The following is an 18,780-nucleotide window of genomic DNA, read 5'->3' on the forward strand; positions in this document are numbered from 1 at the left end:
GACTATGATATTATGATAAACAAACTGCATACCAGCAGCCAGGAATACATAATCTCCAACTGCAGTAACATTAAAATCAAATATGCATTTTACAGTGTAACATTAAATTTTAATATTGAAAGTAGTGTAAGGATGATCTATGTAAATCTATATCATCCTTTTATTCTTGTTTGCATTCTTCTTGGCACTGCCATCCCTACATCACTTTACATTTACAAAATGTTTTTATTACTGGTTTTGTTACGTTTATTCCCCTGACGAAAGTTAGTGTATTCTATGAATGTGTGCAATAAAATTTAACATTTTGTGTATAGATTTTTTTACTCCTTCACTTCATACATAATACAGGGGCTGGTTCCCTAAAGATACCGATTGTACAGTGTACAAAGCATTGAGTATTCTACATCTTACAGTCATTGAATGTTCATTTATTATTGGCTGGTAATTCCTGTTTCACCACGTACTTAAGCTTTCTAAAGGAATAGTAGATTTTAGTAAAAAAAGCTAACTACAAGGGGTAATGATAACTTCGTTTACACTAGGAGTATGATTTTTTTTAAAGTTATTTCTAGTTATTACGAATAAGCGATGGCATAGTGCTCTGCCTAGAAACACGTAGAGTGGGTTTAGGTTTACACTGATGTTAGTGATAAAGTAGTTGTAGAGTTATCTCGACGGAAACAAGAAGAAAAAAGATGAACATTTTGGTGGGTTGGTTACTTTCTAATTTGGTATCTTAGCGATGGTTTCTTTTCTTGTGTTTGGGGGTAGAGAAACAAATGATAGTGAGTGGAAATCATCTTTTAAAGTAAAACTCTCTGTCATTGTTGATTTTTTAGCGCGCATATTTATATTATGCCTATTGAGTACCTCGCCATTTCTACATATAAGATATATCGACTCTTTGATAATTCTGAGTTATTATTATGATGATTATTTTTATCTATAGGAATGTTAGTAGAAGTCTATTGGGCAACTTGCGATTAAGATGATTTATAAAGTTTGTGTTGTTTATGAAAATCTGTTGTCCAACGTTTGTAAACTTTTATGGAACATATTAATGTCAATAGTAGCCATTTTGTAAGAAAAATGAACAAACAAACAATTTAATGAGGTGTTATATTCAACTTATACGACTGTAATTTTTTTTATTCACTCTTTTTGATAAGACACAAAAATTAAGGTGTTTGAAACCAGCTTTCTCCTTATTTCATTTAGTTCAGAAGGCATATTTTTCAGTACTCATGAGCAACATCAATATGAAATTAGAAGTATCACAGAAAGTTGTCCTTTTTTTTAAAAAAAGTTGAGTCTTATTCCGGAACGGCTTTTTCTGCCGTTTCTACGAGTCATGCTGTAAAAACCTAAATCTACCTCTTAATTGTGCTCTAGGTAGACACGTATTTTCTTCAGTAACGTACTTCAAGGTATATATATATAGGTTTGAATCTCTGTAGAGGTATTTCTTTATCTCGGTTCAATAACCTTTTTCGTAAAAGAGAGAGGAGTGAGCATTACGAAAAGTATTTTCGCATCATCCAGATATATATTTGAATCCGTTCTTCTCTTTGCAGACACTGATTGATGCTATAGAAAAAGAGTACGAAAGAACTACAATCCGAAAGTTAAAGCCACTGAAACGTTTTCTGATCAATAGGTACGTGCTATAGGTGGCGCTAGCAAGTGAGTCGCCTTTCGTACGTTGTATTGTTGTTTTAACGATTCTTGGAGATTTGATAATAAAAAAAAAAAGAAGAAGAAGAGAGAAAGTGCAAAGCTTCGTTGAATACTCAAATAGTTTCCGGTTTATATTTGTCAATTTTCTACAATTTTTTATTCGCATAGTGCTCTGGAAAAAATATCTAAAAAAAAAAGCTTAATGTTTTTTTTTCTCGTTATTATTTGAATCGCTGGTAACATCTCTTGATTTTTTTTCCTCAAACGGTTTTCAGATTTGAAGAATAAATTTAAGTATTTTTTTGTATCATCTTTTAACAATATTTATTGTTTTATATGCTAAGTTAATAGAGGTTGAAGTTTGGGATCCTTTCCCATTTTGCTGACGTTCTTTAACCTTATCCTATCAATATTTGAATCTATAAGTGTTTGCAATTATTTCTGTTTTCACTCTGTGTCTAGTTTACTTAGTTTAATATGCTGTTTTTTTAAATTATAGAGCAAATATCGCAAGAGAAAAGTAAAAAAAATCACTAAAAGTTCTAAATATATAATAAATTTATTCATGTGCTTTTTTTTTAGCTGAATGTTAGGTTTCAATTTACCCAATCATATAGACATGTCAGCTTATCATATTTTAGAATGAAAATACTCATTTCCTCAGAAAAAACAACAACAGGAGCTGTAAATAGCACTAATTCCCTTGGTATTTTTAGGTAGTTACATAATACATTGAATATAGTTCTACTGTTGGGATGTAAGCCTAGAAGAGTTTTGTGTAATACCGAAAAATTTTAGTATTTTGTAAAAGGTTACTTTGTATACGAGAACAACTTGAAGATTTTGAAGTACATTAATGTAGCCTAAATTTCATATACGATCGGTAGAAAAACGTGACAAAGTAGGCTTAATCAAGTCCTTTCGAAATGCTTGATTTTCATTCGTGTTCATCAACAAGACCGCTTTACGGAAACGTGATCTTTCGTCCTAACTGGCTAAGTCTTTGTTTGTTTAAAAGTCCTTTCAAGTCCGAGAGGGCACATTCTCATTGAACCAACCTTTGTATAGCAGTTCGTTAACGATTTATCTACAATGTCACAGGAAAACAACTTAGTGATCCATGTCACATAATCATGTTCATATACTTTGGTATTCGGATCTTAGTCACACAAAACGTTACATGATCATGTTTGTATACTTTGGTATTTTTGTGTGACTAAGATCCACGTTACATAATCATGCTCGTATACTTTGGTATTCTTGTGTGACTAAGATCCACGTTACATGATCATGTTTGTATACTTTGGTATTTTTGTGTGACTAAGATCCACGTTACATAATCATGTTCGTATACTTTGGTATTCTTGTGTGACTAAGATCCACGTTACATGATCATTTTTGTATACTTTGGTATTATTGTGTACAGTTTTAGAAAACAAACTATCTTTGAAATGAGGGGAATGAAAAAACAAAAACGAAGACACTTGAAGACATATTGGCGTTGTTTTTTCATTTCGGAAGGTAAATTCCAGCTTACTACGACTGTTAGAAAAACTTATGTATGAAATATTTAGTTTTAGGTTACATCTGAATACAAAAAGTGTCAAAATGCAAGGGTATATAACACATTTATTATTATCCTTTAGTTTTCAGTGCTGACTGAAGGATGGAAACCGTTTTCCATGAAGACGATAAACAACTTCAGATAATTTGTTGTTGTTGTTGTTGTTTTTTATTCTACCCGACGTTTCGGCTTACGCCTTTTTTTTTCAAGGGTTTTTGAATGCCACGGGCTACTTTCAGCGTTTTCTGTTGACACGTTTAAAAAAAAATGCATTTGTTTTGCCGTTTTTGTGTGTAGTATTTGTTAAAGTTTCGAAGAGTCGCCCTCATTGATATGTCTGATGGCTTATTACACTAAAAACTGGGTATCGATATCTAAGGTGGGTAGAGCACAGAAAGCCCATTGTCTAGTTTTATGCTTAATAACAAACAAACCAAATATTTCTTAAATCGACAAAATATGCATTACCATACCCGGAACACTTCAGGGATAGGTTATGAAAAATTCAAGCTATATTACTCTTCTATCTGCTGATGTATCAACCTGTACCAGAAAATATACGTAATGTGTATTTCGAAACAAAAAGGAATTTCAATATCAAAGTGTGACGGTTTTCGATGAAACTTCAATCTTAATTGAATTAAAATAATAAAATTAAACATTGATTGAAGTAAAATTGGCCATATAATTCCATACCTATTGTCTGGCTAGATGTACCTGTGTAAATTTGTAGTTTAAACTTATTGAAATAAATGTTTTGTTTGTAGTTAAGCACAAAACTACAAAATGGGCTATCTGTTGTTCGATTTAAGATTGTTTAAAGCACTTCTTTCATCTTGGTTAATATTATTATCACATTGTTTGGAAGATTTTAAGGTCTGTATTATGTCATTTCCTACTGCTTTAATATAACTTTCTAAATGTGTTTCTCTGTTTGGTGGAAGTGTCCATAAAGACTTTTCTTTGAAGTTCGGTGTATGTTGATTTTCAGTAGGGTGGGGTTTGTTGTGAAAAAATTTGCGAAGTTTATAGAAAATGTGGATGAATAAATAAAGTAAACATAGAAACGCTTTTATTACAAGTTTGGCTTAGAGATACTGGCCATGGTAGCTTTATTTCACATCTTTGTAATGAAATAGCTCGATAATGATACCAAAAAATCGGTATATAACTTAATTATAAGCTACTAGATGGCAGCACTATTGCTCGATAACGCTAAAGATAAATAAACTGAAAAATATATATAGTATGATAGGTAATATTATAATATGATAAACAAGAAAGACACATAAAATTTATTTATTCTTTTGCTTGGCAAATACATTCAGTTGGCTAAAAGTCCAATTTATATTAAATGTTTGTGGCGTCTTTATTTAACTTTAATTCTTCGCAATGGTAAATTATAAAGATCACACAAAAATTAAAATAAATAATTAAAAATAATTTGTTTGAAAAATGTTAGCACAAGTATGCAATAATGTAGAGATAAATAATAACAAAAATCTATGGTTGTATATGTCATATTGGACATGTAAGTTGTAATAACTTACATAGCTTTCACGGCAACATTTGTTTCCCTTGCTGTAAATTTTATTATTCAGTGGGAATTACATATTCAGAGTACTAAAATTTGATATTAAAAATATGCACGGTAACACTCTGATATTTATCAAAAAATCACTGTAATTTCATTTGTTATGGAGTAGATGGGTAAAATCAGAAATTACTAAAATCAAGTTTACATTATTTTACTGAAGTATACTTAGTGCACTTCAATCGAGCTAGGTTATCAGTGTTTCCATTCCCTTTGTAAAGAATTTAATTATCTGTATTAACTATGATATCAATTTTTCCAGGATATTACTTCCGGTAAACAAGATTTTTTGGCCTTTGATGTTTTGAGGATAACAGCCACCACTTAATCGGATTTGTTCAACTCTCATCTCGTGGTTAGGCTTAGGTTATGGGTTATCGAGTAAGATTGAACGAATAAGCAAAAATTACTTTGCAGTAATATAGGCAATTTGAAAATCAGTTTCATGTCACCATAAATGTTTTGTTGTTAACTCTCGAACTAACATTCATTTCCTTATTGAAGCCCTATATTTTAAACAAATGAGTCGTATTTGTCTGTAGAATTCTGTTTACGACTAAGTTTACAGATATGTAAATCCATAACCCATTTTATAATACTTAATTTAGCTTCAAAAAACATTCAAGTTGAAGGATGTTTTGTGTTTTTCATAAATCTAAAATTTTCAACCAATTTGGAAAAGAAAATAGCAAGATTCTTTACATTCATTTTTTACTATTGGCAGACCTTCGAGTGGCAGATAGACTAAAAAAAGATTTGAAGTTGTTACTTGACATGTTTTATTGATTTAAAAATGTAAGTAAACAAAAATAACTTAAATGATTTGGCTAGTTGTAAAATTGGACAGACTTCCGCGGCAACTAACGACGTTTTATGGTTTTCTCTACCATTGACTTATGTGAGTTGAAGATATTAGTGAAAACTGCAATCCTTCTGTATTTAAGTAAATCAGTCCCATTAGACACACGTGAAAGTTTGTCGTTGTTTGAAAACCAATATGAGGCTGAAGTCTAAAAGTAACGTTATGGATATATATATATATATATTTGGTTATTTCTTATGGTGTGATGTTCAATAATTCTAAGTATATACTTCATGCCCCCTAGTAGCACAGCGGTATGTCTGCGGATTTACAATGCTAGAATCCGGGTTTCGATACTCGTGGTGGGCAGAGCACAGATAGCCCAAACAAACAAACACAAAATATACTTCATAAAATAAATGTCATATTTATTAGAATTAGATGGTCTGCGCTTGTCTGAAGATAGCTGTAATTATCGAAAGCTTCCAGATGGCTCTGCAATTGAGTTTTTCGTTGCCTGTGGCATTACTTGAGATAAAGCTTTGCACTCAGAAAAAAAGATATTTTCGACAATTTCCACGTGTCTCTAAAGATATAAAAAATGTTTGAAATAATTGGTTAAATAGACTCGACCTGTTTGTGATAAAATACACTGTATACTTGAACATAAGAATTTTTTGTCACAAATAATTTCGACCTTTTTTCTAAGACATATTTTATAAGAATGTAATATTTTTCATCATTTGAATTTGTAACTTGTTTTTTCTTCCATGGTTAGTCAATAGCCGTAATCTGAACACATTCCAGTGGAATAGATAGAGAAACTGGTCACTTTCCGACAGCTTCTTGAAGACCCAGCCATTAAACCTATCGTCTGGAGAGTTTAAATCTAACGATGACACCGCAGCTCACTAACTCCATAGGTGGTCGTTATGGTGTGTCTGTTTCCATGGTGATGAGGATTGATAGGGTGTTTGTGGTGAAACGAAAGGCCTAAATCTCATCTATAGAAACTGAAAAGAGACATACCAGTTATTTGGCCACCATTCTCACGGAAGAAAAACAAAACGTTGAAAACGAAACCATAAACTATTAGTACCTCAGAAAATATAATGAAAACAGGGACATCAGCCGTCTGTGTAATTGTAGTAGGCTACTGGTGATAAAAGAATTATTACCTATCAACTTTCTGACGCTTCTTGTTGAATAAAACTATAACAAGAAAAATACTTAATTCTTAGCTGTAGTCTAAACTACAACAGCTTAATATAACATAACAAAGATACGAAAATTAGATTTATTTTGTTTTATTTGTTGTAAAGCTATACAATTGGCTGTTCGTGCTCTGTCCGTTGCGAGTATCGAAACACGATTTTAGTACTATAAGCCTACTGATTTACCGCTGAATCATCGTGGGGAGGGACGTAAATTAGAAACTAAAAAAATATATATATAATCTGAATAGATTCTAAATGACTTTATAGAAAAAGATTGAATGAATAGTAGAAGATTATGTTATGCTTCTGACTTTATTCAGATTATAAATTTTAATACTGGCAATAAGTAATGAGAAAATCATAAACTTAAGTTAATCAGGAAAAAAAAAAATCACAGAAAATACATGCGTGACCCACGAGTAGGTATGACTGAACTAAACTCAGATTAATCATTTACTAGTGAAGATTTCATCCAGGAAATTTTCTAGTTAAACTATAAGTGATTGATTTTCAATATTCGGTCCAATAATAAGAGAACTTAAAGAACTGTATAATATCAAGTTTAATCATTTCTATAACCTTTCCAAGGTAAAGTGGAATATTCAATAAGATATAGAAAAAAAACAACAACATTCAAATACAGGAATGAAATTAATTACAAGAATTCTAAAACCACGTACGTTTCTATGGCAACACAATGCAAATTTCGTATATATATGGTGAAAATATTAACATTACAGTCCATAAGGCGTATTTTCTTTCTATGTAAATCCATTTCTGTTCTCTTTTAGAAGTGAGATGCTGCTAGATTATATTATCTTCACTAACAAGTTTTGCAATAGTGTATGTATCATGTATTTTTTTAACCAATCAGCTATACGAGAGGACTAAATGACCAGAAGTTAGAACAATTATCAGTGTATGTAAGAATACTAAACGACCAGTATTTAGAAGAATTATCAGTGTATGTAAGAATACTAAACGACCAGTATTTAGAAGAATTATCAGTGTATGTAAGAATATTAAACGATCAGTATTTAGAAGAATTATCAATGTATGTAAGAATACTAAACGACCAGTATTTAGAAGAATTATCAGTGTATGTAAGAATACTAAACGACCAGTATTTAGAAGAATTATTAGTGTATGTAAGAATACTAAACGACCAGTGTTTAGAAGAATTATCAATGTATGTAAGAATACTAAACGACCAGTATTTAGAAGAATTATTAGTGTATGTAAGAATACTAAACGACCAGTATTTAGAACAATTATCAATATATGAGAAACTTTAAATACCAAAAGTTAAAAACCTTGTTAATATGTAAGAATGTGAAACGACAGTTTACAATGATTATTCAAAGAACTGTTTGTGCTAATATTTACTAATCGTAGGATTCATACCTCATTGAAAAAAATGAGTAAAAGTGAACATTTTCTAAAAAAAAAAAGGATTTTTTTCTGTTAAGTAGTGCACGGGAAAAGTGTTCGGATTGTGTTCTTTAGTCATACGCAACTCATTGCATCGAAATGATTCAATGTACAGAGCTCAAAGTTTTCATAAATTTAACTTATATAAACTGCAATGCTTTTATACATTAAAAGTGGGACCGTTTATAATTGTTTTTTAAGAACTCCAGTTTCTCAGTGCTACATTTAAAAATTACATCAATAATCAAACCCTTACATACAGTCCTAGTGAAAGTCGTGTTCTTGTTGTGAGGAGAGTACTTTTATTTAAAATTGTGTTCTATTATAAAGAAATAGTTGTTGCACATACCACAGTTATTTTTCTAATTGTCTGAATCTTCAATACCCCAAGTGTGAAGTCCCCCAGTGTCACAACGGTATGTCTATGGACCTACAACGCTAGATAACGGGTTTCGATATCCGTGGTGGGGAGCACAGATAGCCTCTTTGTAGCTCTGTGCTTAACTTAAAAAAAAAAAACACTAAGTGTGAAATTGCTTATGAATTTTTGTTTGTGGTGCCATTCAGTAGATGGCGTAGGAGTTTTAGTTATATATACATAGATAGAGACATACATGCCACGTCCATTACAGTAAGATGAGTAGCTGAAACATGTTGAACTTATTATTACCAGTGTGTGAGGATTAAGAATCTATATTTTGAATAGGTACAAGTACTGGAGAAGACTAAATAGTTAACATTTGTAAAAAATACTACTGTTGGTGAAACATAATCTTAAACAATTATCTTAATGTAAAAAGCCTAAGCAATTAAAATTACAATAATGATCAGAGTGTGAGAAGACTAAATGACGACTTCTAATCGGGACTTAAAGAGACTATAGGATCAGAGGAGTGGGTTTTAGTTACGAAGGTGGATAGAAGATAAACTATCAAAGTAAAGGCTTTTGGTAATTAAGATAAAAAGAGACTGAACGGTCAGAGTAGCGACTTCTATTTAAAAAGTTGCCAATAAATTATGCAGTGTGGGGACCTTAGTTACCAGGTTGGAAATAAGCTACACGTTCAGTTTGATAACGTTTCACTTTCCAGTATATAATAAAAAGATTAAACGATCATGGGAGTGACTTTTTTTTACCATGAAGGAAAGAGAGTAAACAGTGGAAGTGGTGACTTATATATAATCATGATGGACAGATAGTGAATATACAAGATGTAGAACTCTATCTTAAGTGAAATCACACGAGTGGATGTAGATTTTTGTTTACGCATAAAGTTGTGATGAGACAAAATAATTAAGACGTTTTTTTTTTAGTCACAAATTTAGGACTGAAGGAACAGAACAGAGACTTTAAAACAACATATCGGTAAGTTTGTTTTGTTTGTTATCAAGCTCAAAGCTACACATAATTTAGAACCTTCAGAAAATTTAATAGATTTGCTCATTTTAAAATGTGAGTGGGATGGAAGTTTATTCAAAAGTTTTACTTACGTGAATGAAAGTTTCAGTTCATCTGTGTACGGTGAAGCTTTTTCTTGGGGGGCCACCAAAAATGGGCCGAAAATAAAGATGCTGAATTAATTTTAATTCCAAATAGACAATAAACCGATAAAAATTATTTTGAATTAATTAAATGATACAATATGTCGAAAGGAGCTGTTACTGATTTTACTACAGCACTGTTTTTCAATCACCATGCTAAAGTTATAGGTTGGGGGGCTCAAACTTTTTTATTCACATCAGACTAAAGAAGTTTGGAAATCGCTGCACTAACCTAACTAAATAATATAACACTGATTGGGTAAAGTGTGCTATAAAAACGACAGGCAAATCTCGCTAAATTTGTCAGATAAAGAGCTGGCGTTGGGTACTGTTGACCAGCTGTCTTCCCCCTATCAGATCCAAATTGGATGGGGGGGGGTATCCAAGACACGTCTTGTATAGCGTTTAAAACAAACAACTATTTACAACATAATATTCTTGGTAGAAGTTATCTTTTTTTTCTGTTAAGAAGCATATTGACCTTTAATTTAAAATAAGCTTTTAAAACGACGGATAAATTAAAATAGACAAATTGTATTAATTTCTTAGTCTCTGGCGATGAACTTAAGCCTTGTTTTTACACAATCTGCTATGAATACAGAAATATTTTTTAAACCTTTAGGGGCTTGACCTTAAGCTGTTTTATTTTTATCAAAACGGGATAAACGTAGAAAAAATTGTTTAATTTATCCACTCATTATGGAAATATGTGCTAAGGAATAACAAAACAGAGAAAATTTCGAAAAACAAAAAAAGGGAAACTGTGTTAAGACTAACAAAACAGAAAATTTTTAAAAACTAAACAAGTGAAACAGTGTGCTAAGGACTAACAAAACAGAGAAAAATTTGAAAAACAAAACAAGTGAAACGGTGTGCTCAGACTAACAAAACAGAGAAAAATTTGGAAAACAAAACAAGTGAAACGGTGTGTTAAGACTAACAAAACAGAGAAAAATTTTGGAAAACTAAACAAGTGAAACGGTGTGCTCAGACTAACAAAACAGAGAAAAATTTGAAAAACAAAACAAGTGAAACGGTGTGCTCAGACTAACAAAACAGAGAATAGGTTTTGGAAACTAAGAGACTGATTTTTGTGTTGAGATGTGACCATAAAAAGTTTAATTAAACAAAAATGATTAAAGGAAATAGTGAAACTTGGTAGCAGGTCTATAAATGGTGCCGAGGTGTTTCTTTTTTGTGATGTAGGTGTGTCAAATATTGCCAAAATTGATGGTTTTATGAAGAAGAAGGAATATATCTACATCATGGTTCTTCACACATCACACAGTGGACGATTTTTAATCAGCTCTTGGTAACATTCATGTTTGATCTTAATCGTCATACAGTTATAGATTAAAAAAAACCTGCTAAAAGTCTATTATTATATTTGGTTATGTTCAAACATCACGTTTTTAAATTCTCATATTTCTAATTTTTAGTATAAATATAAAACGAAAATCAAAACAATTGTGTTTCACAAAATTTTTTCTTGAAAAAGTGAGTACTAACACCTTGGTATTTAGGGTTAATACCAGGCACATAGCTAATAGCGGATAATGAATTGTAAGTTTAGAGGTTTGGGGTTTAAACACCCAGGTCTTATCCATTATCATAATCGTTTTTCTGTTAGGATATGGAAGTCTAACACTTTAGGGATTCTACTTCCGCAACTGTCAATCGTTTTTCTGTTAGGATATGGAAGTCTAACACTTTATGGATTCAACTTCCGCAACTGTCTTCCTTAAACAGTGTTCCACTTTCCTTTGCAGCTGCTAAACAAGTAGTATAACTTTTTTCTTTTGTTTTGGTACTGCACGATTTTAATATGATTATAAATGCTACTTATGTCGTTGGCTTTTTGTGGTCACATGTTCGTTCTTTCGTAGTTGCTGTGGACATGTGTATACGGTATACATTTTTACAAAGCTTTAGCAAATCGAACAATTATGAACAGTAAATTTAAGTTGCTGGAATTTCATTTTTAACATGAAGAGAACCTGATGCCATACAACAAAACAGTATTAAAATTTAATACAATTATATAAACTTGCTTAGAAAACGTAATCTCGGTTGTTTAGTATCCAGCTACTAAAATATGTAAATATAAATATGTTTTACTTTAGAAAGAATCTAGATGAGTCAGTAGGATATTCTAGAAACTAAATCTACCCGTGAAAATAGTTTAAATAGTGAGTCAGTAGATTATGCTGGAAACTACAACTACCTGTGAAAATAGTGTAAATAGTGAGTCAGTAGGATATGCTAGAAACTAAAACCACCTGTGAAAATAGTTTAGATAGTGAGTCAGTAGATATGCTGGGAAACTACAACTACCTGTGAAAATAGTTTAGATAGTGAATCAGCTAGTCATGCTGGAAACTACAACTACCTGTGAAAATAGTTTAAATAGTGAATCAGTAGGATATGCTACAAACTAAAACTACCTGTGAAAATAGTTTAAATAGCGAGTCAGTAGATTATGCTGGAAACTACAACTAACTGTGAAAATAGTTTGAATAGTGAGTCAGCAGGTTATGCTGTGAAAGTAATTTATATAGCGAGTCAGTAGGTTATTCCGTGAAAATAGTTTAAATAGTGAGTCAGTAGGTTATTCTGTCAAAATAGTTTAAATGGTGAGTCAGCAGGTTATACTAGAAACTAAAACTACCTGTGAAAACAGAGAAGTTCGAACAATTTTATCATTCATAAGAATAAACATTAAAAAAAACCTTCATCTCAAAATATGTTGTTAAATAGCAAGACGAAACAGAAAATACCGGGCAAAAACAGAAAGTGTTATTTTTGTGGTATAAAGTACAATGGCATGTAAGATATACCACTAGTATAAATATCTTCTTACAAATAACTGACTTTTAATTACCTGACTCTATGATAATTTTAAAAGATTTAATTGACAACAATACATTTTGAGCCTCAGTCAATTTTGGATGATAAAATGAAAATAAAAGAAGAGAAAAAAAAGGAAAATGTTTTCTCCTGGAGCACCAGATAGAAGACGTGTTCAGTTGGTATGAACGCGTCAATTTCCTTACCGCTCGGGACGCTGATTGCGCATGCTCAGGATCTCGGCATGCTTGGACGTTACCGGTGTATTTGGGGTGCCACTGAAGGTTATATGCTGGGTACTAAGCGGATATTTACAGCGTGAAGCTAGTGATATCAGAATCGATGATGACGTCGAGCAACACGGAGCCTCGAGTATCTCGGTAAATTGGCTATGAAGAGACGGCTGTACCTTGGCCTAAACGTGAGATGTTATCGAACCAGCGACTAACATCATCTATGATGGTAAGCGACTTTAGTGTGCTTTTGAAACACATATTGAAAAAAAAAGTTTTACAGTTTATTTAAAAGCTCGTGACTTGCACAAATCGCACGTATGTAAAGCGGATGTTGTTGTATTTCTACGCTATTGAGTTAAGATGACTGTTTTATTTCGTAAAATGTCCATATTGAATGAATATTTTTACGCACACGCAGCCGACTTTGTTTTCCACTCAAATTATATAATTTGAATAATTCTGTCTGCACGATACATACCTTGCCTCAGTATCGCCTAGTGAAAATAAGGTTAGCGCGCGTGCTTCGGTAGCATACACTAGTGTTAGGTAACTAACGTGTACTTTTACAGGAGAACTAGCGAATTCTGTAGATGTATTATTATCATTTAGGCTTACAAACTCACACATATATCCATGTACGTACATATACATAACAGGACATTTATTAGCTGAAAACGAGCGCAGGTGTGCCGCCGTGTTTGCCTATTTTCTAAAAGAAATGTTATACGTAAGTTCTTGTTATAAAGAGGAAGACATATTATTAAAGTAAAAACTTTCTACCCGACAGCAAAATGTAAAGATGGAGGTAACGCATGCAGACAGAAGTAAAGTTACTTTAACACAAATAATAGCAAAGCATATGGGCTGGACGTGGCCTATTGGTTAAATGTGACAGGCTATGGATTCAAACATCCATGGTTCGCGTTCTGTGGCAAAAAAAAAAAAAAAAAAGACAACGTTCGCACTTCCCACATTGGAGCTGTGGGTGCATTATAAGAGTGACAGTCAAATTACACTATTCGATTAACGTATCCCAAAAATTTGCGCTAAATAATATATTTTGTGGTGTTAAAACATGTCATTGGTGTTGTAAAATCATATTGTTGGCTTCGTGTTGATTTTTATCTTATTAAACTAGGTTAATTGTTTGCAGCTAAGCACAATGGGCTATCCGTGCTCTGCCCACCACGAGTATCGAAACCCGGTTTCTAACGTTAGAAGTCCGCAGACATACCGCTGTGCCACTGGAGGGGGTTTAGTGTTGGTGTTTATCTTATTAAACTAATTCATAACCGCTATTATCAGTCTGTTTAATGCTATAAGATATGTTGGCTTTTTGTATATTTTACTAAACAAGTTAATAACCGCTATTATCAGTCTGTTTAATGCTATAAGATATGTTGGCTTTTTGTATATTTTACTAAACATGTTTATAAGCGCTATTATCAGTCTGTTTAATGCTATAAGATATGTTGGCTTTTTGTATATTTTACTAAACAAGTTAATAAGCGCTATTATCAGTCTGTTTAATGCTATAAGATATGTTGGCTTTTTGTATATTTTACTAAACAAGTTCATAGCCGCTATTATCAGTCTCTTTAATACTATAAAATATGTTGATTTTGTGTTTATCTTATGAAACCAGTTCATAGCCGCTATTATCAGTTTGCTTAATACTATAAAGTATGTTGACTTTTTGTTTATCTTATTAAACCAGTTCATAATTACTATTATCAATATTTTTAGTACTGTAAAATATCTTGGCTTTGTGGTTACTTTATTAAACCAGTTAATAATCGCTATTATCAGTCTGTTTAGCGCTATCAAATATGTTCGATTTGTGTTTGAGTTTATGTTATTAAACCAGTTCATAAGCGCTATAAAAATCTATTTAATACTATAAAATAGTTTTATAGCACTGGGTTGGGGGGGGGGCGTATTAAACTATACCATAATTTCTCTTGTTGGTTCATGTGTTCCCAGATAAATAGAAAACTGCCCACCCTTAGCAAGAATGCCGGCTTATAACGCTGAAAAACGGGCTTCGATAGTCGTATCACCGATAGCCCAGTGTGCAGCTTTGTGCTTAATAACCAATAAACAACGAATAGAAAAATGGATACGTTATCCTTTTCCATGAACAGTGGTACCCTGAGATATTCAACGAACCTTGTGAATTTTACGCATTTAATAAATCATCGACATGTTTAAGAAACCATTAACGCGTTAATATATTTAACGACTCGTTAACCGTTTAATGAACCATTCACGTGATGAAAATGAACTTAACTTTATTAATCAGAAATAAAAGGAATAATAAATAAAAGCAACTCTAAACGACAAAGTGACATAAAGTTCACGATGTCAGAGAACAATTCACAAGAAAACGAAAACCTAAAATTGTAAAATTAAATTACAATTCGTCAGCTACCCCCCCCACACACGCACACACTATTTACGATATTATATATCACGAAATTTGCAAGCTTTTGAGACTGGGATTAGTCCTAAATCTGTATATTTTTAGCTAAGATTGTAAAATAATTTTCATGTATGCATGATTTGATTAGTCTGTATATATAGGCCTGGCATCTCCTGGTGGCTAGAGCACTCGACTCGCAATCTGAAGGTCGCGAATTCGAACTCCCATCACCGAACATGCTCGCCATTTCAGCCGTGGGGGCGTTATAAAGTGAAGGTCAATCCCATTATTCGTTGGTAAAACAGTAGCCATAGATTTGGCGGTCGGTGGCGTTAACTAGTTCTAGTCTATCGTTGCTAGCCCTCGTGTAGTTTTGCATGAAATTTAAAAAAAAAACCTAAATCTGTGTATATTAAGCTAACATTGTAAAAAAATTCTTCAAATGTATATAGATGTATGTATATCCAAAATTATTCAAAACGTTCTAAACAATAATATTAATGAAACATTGGTGTGTTTAAATGTTTAACAACTTTTTGAAATCTTAACTCGCTTAATGTGTTATTCACATGTCGACTGTTGAGTAAATTACCGTCATATTGAACTATCGTTGTCTGAACTTAGTTTGGAACAGTGGAGTGATTCATTGTATTGAGATAGTCTTCACCAGAACTTGCTACTTGTGTTGGATTATAGTATATATATATAGAGAGAGAACTCAAGCATATCAATAGCGCTGTTATCGAAAAGTGTTTTATTATTAAACATGTCGACTGTTGAGTAAATTACCGTCATATTGAACTATCGTTGTCTGAACTTAGTTTGGAACAGTGGAGTGATCCATTGTATTGAGATAGTCTTCACCAGAACTTGCTACTTGTGTTGGATTATAGTATATATATATAGAGAGAGAACTCAAGCATATCAATAGCGCTGTTATCGAAAAGTGTTTTATTATTAAAAGTTATCTTTTGTTCTTCTCTTGAAGGCCCAAGTAGAATTATGTGTTATGTATATTTTAAATGGGCTCGATATAGGTTTCTTTCGGTTTTATTGCACTCCTGTTGACCAAGACACAAGGAAGTGTGTTGTGAGGCCAAAACAACCTGCTACAGGACACACTGTGTGTTATTAACAGGAATGATAGTTTAGTGATTTTCCTCTTTCTGTGGCTCGGACTGTGGTAATCCAAGCTATCAAATATTTTCAGTGGAAACTTTATTTGATAGAAAAACCTTTTTAACTTTTATGGATTTTTTCAAACTTCGTACACTGATAGATCTTTACATTCTACAATTAGTTGTCAAATGTGGTATAAATATAAGCCACATGTGCAAAGTTATTCAACAAAAACCGCTCACATTTGACCAAAATATTTGCACACGCCTATGCAAAAAGTCACTTGAGCTATCGATCTGAAATGTTTACTACAGCTTCACCTAAGAATAAAAGTGGACCAGTTTTGTTTTTTTGGCATTAGGATTAAAGATGGCTGATTTAGACCAGAAAAAAAACTATAAGGTGGAAGGACGTGCAGATACATAAGTATTGGTTAGGCCAAGCAAGCTAAATTAGCAGTTTCTAGCTCAAGTTTTCAAAAGAATCATACGGGTGGACGGTTATTATTTATTGCCAATTTTTAAGCACAAATTTGCCAAATTTTATGAAATTCTCCCAACTAACGAACGTTTAGCGCCACGCGATATTAGCTTAAGCAATTAGCTTAAATAATGATGCTTAATACGGCTGCACCGATTACACGAGGGTGATGACAAGAAACTGTTAATCTAGATTCCATGATGTTATTATAATGGAAGTTATTAACTTTGTTTGAGAGAGAAAAAACTACCACCATATATTTTAAAGAATCTGGTTGGTTCTGTAAAATATAGATCTGTTACCAGTTTTTCCCTGAAGAAGAATGGTCCACCTTTCGGCAGCGCTTAGGTTATAGAGTTTTTATCGTAGTGTAACTACCAGTTTGACCGCCAATTTGATTTCATTCTTTTAAATTTCACGCTCAATCCTTTTTTTGACCGCTCCTTTTTTTCCCACCTAACGTGTTTTTGATTAGATATTTTTTTAACTGGAGCTTTGGATAAGCTGTTTCCCGGCTTGGCTTAGTGGTCCAAGGTTCGCGTCACCTTGCCGCTAAAAACGCTACGTACTTTCAGATTTGGGTGTGTTATAAGAGTAGCAGTCAATCCATTATTATATTCAAAGCTAGACAAAGCCTTGTAGTGGGGAATGTTGTTGATTAGATTGTCTTTTCTCCGGTCAATAGTTCAAAATTAGAGACGACTAAACCTGAATCTCAGGAGTCTCTGAATTGTTTGTTTAAGCTCCTGTTTGTGTAAAAGTGTCTTTCAGGTTGAAATAACTTACTATGTTCTTCATATTAATAGCAAAAATGATCGTTTGAAAATGTTAAAGGCAACAATTTATAGTGCACAAAAATTTGGGGGAAATTAAACAATTCAAGAAAACAAACCTTGTACAAAATGTATAAAAATAATAAGATAGTATAACAAACTTATATTTGCAGCAATCTTTTGGTTGTACACCATGCTGTAACTGGTTTAGAAGTAAGCTTTAACCAAGCTGTAACTGGTTTAAAAGTAAGCTTTAACCGGGCTGTAACTGGTTTAGAAGTAAGCTTAAACCGGGCTGTAACTGGTTTTGAAGTAAGCTTTAACCATGTTATAGTTGATTTAGAAGTAAGCTTCAACATGTTGTAACTGGTTTAGAAGTAAGCTTCAACCGGGCTGTAACTGGTTTAGAAGTAAGCTTTAACTAGGCTGTAACTGTTTTTGGAGTAAGCTTTAACCATACTGTAACTGGTTTAGAAGTAAGCTTTAACCGTGCTGTAACCGGTTTAGAAGTAAGCTTTAATCGGGCTGTAACTGGTTTTGAAGTAAACTTTAACCACGTTGTAACTGATTTAGAAGTAAGCTTTAACCAAGCTGTAACTGGTTTTGAAGTAAGTTTTAACCAGGCTGTAGCTGGCATTCCCACCTCCATAAGATTAACACACTCCACATTTTGGTGACGGTCAATTTCCACCATTCAATCAAACAAGAGTAGCCAAAGAAGTAGCGAATGGTGCTGTTCTCCTTTTTTCAAAATATTCGGGACGACTGTACGAAGATAGCTCTTGTGTATCTTTATGCAAAAGTTCTGAAACAAATAATAAACATGTACAAAATTTCTAAAAGTAGGCTATGTTTTATTATACTCATGTTTAAGGAACGAAATCAATGTAAATAATACTACTAACAAAATAATAGACGACTAGTCGTGAAAAGGAATTATACTAAACTTTTTGACGATTGAACACAAGGGTACACTGATATCCGACTTATAATTTAAAGTATCCATAAGGGCCCGGCCTGGCCAGGTGGTTAGAGTGCTCGACTCGCAGTCTGCGGGTTCGAATCTCTGTCGCACC

General features: G+C 32.7%; 1 protein-coding gene across 1 annotated transcript in view; it reads left to right on the forward strand.

Annotated features, from left to right (window-relative positions):
* Window positions 1-12,998: 12,998 nt before the first annotated feature.
* LOC106478872 (leucine-rich repeat neuronal protein 3-like) overlaps window positions 12,999-18,780 on the forward strand; it is a 34,928-nt gene continuing 29,146 nt past the window's right edge. Inside the window, exon 1 of the mRNA XM_013939444.2 lies at window positions 12,999-13,136. The gene's annotated coding sequence lies outside the window, so the exon portion shown is untranslated. The remainder of the gene's footprint in view (window positions 13,137-18,780) is intronic.

Source organism: Limulus polyphemus, unplaced genomic scaffold (assembly GCF_000517525.1).
Source record: "Limulus polyphemus unplaced genomic scaffold, Limulus_polyphemus-2.1.2 Scaffold257, whole genome shotgun sequence".
In the NCBI taxonomy this organism is placed as follows: domain Eukaryota; kingdom Metazoa; phylum Arthropoda; class Merostomata; order Xiphosura; family Limulidae; genus Limulus; species Limulus polyphemus.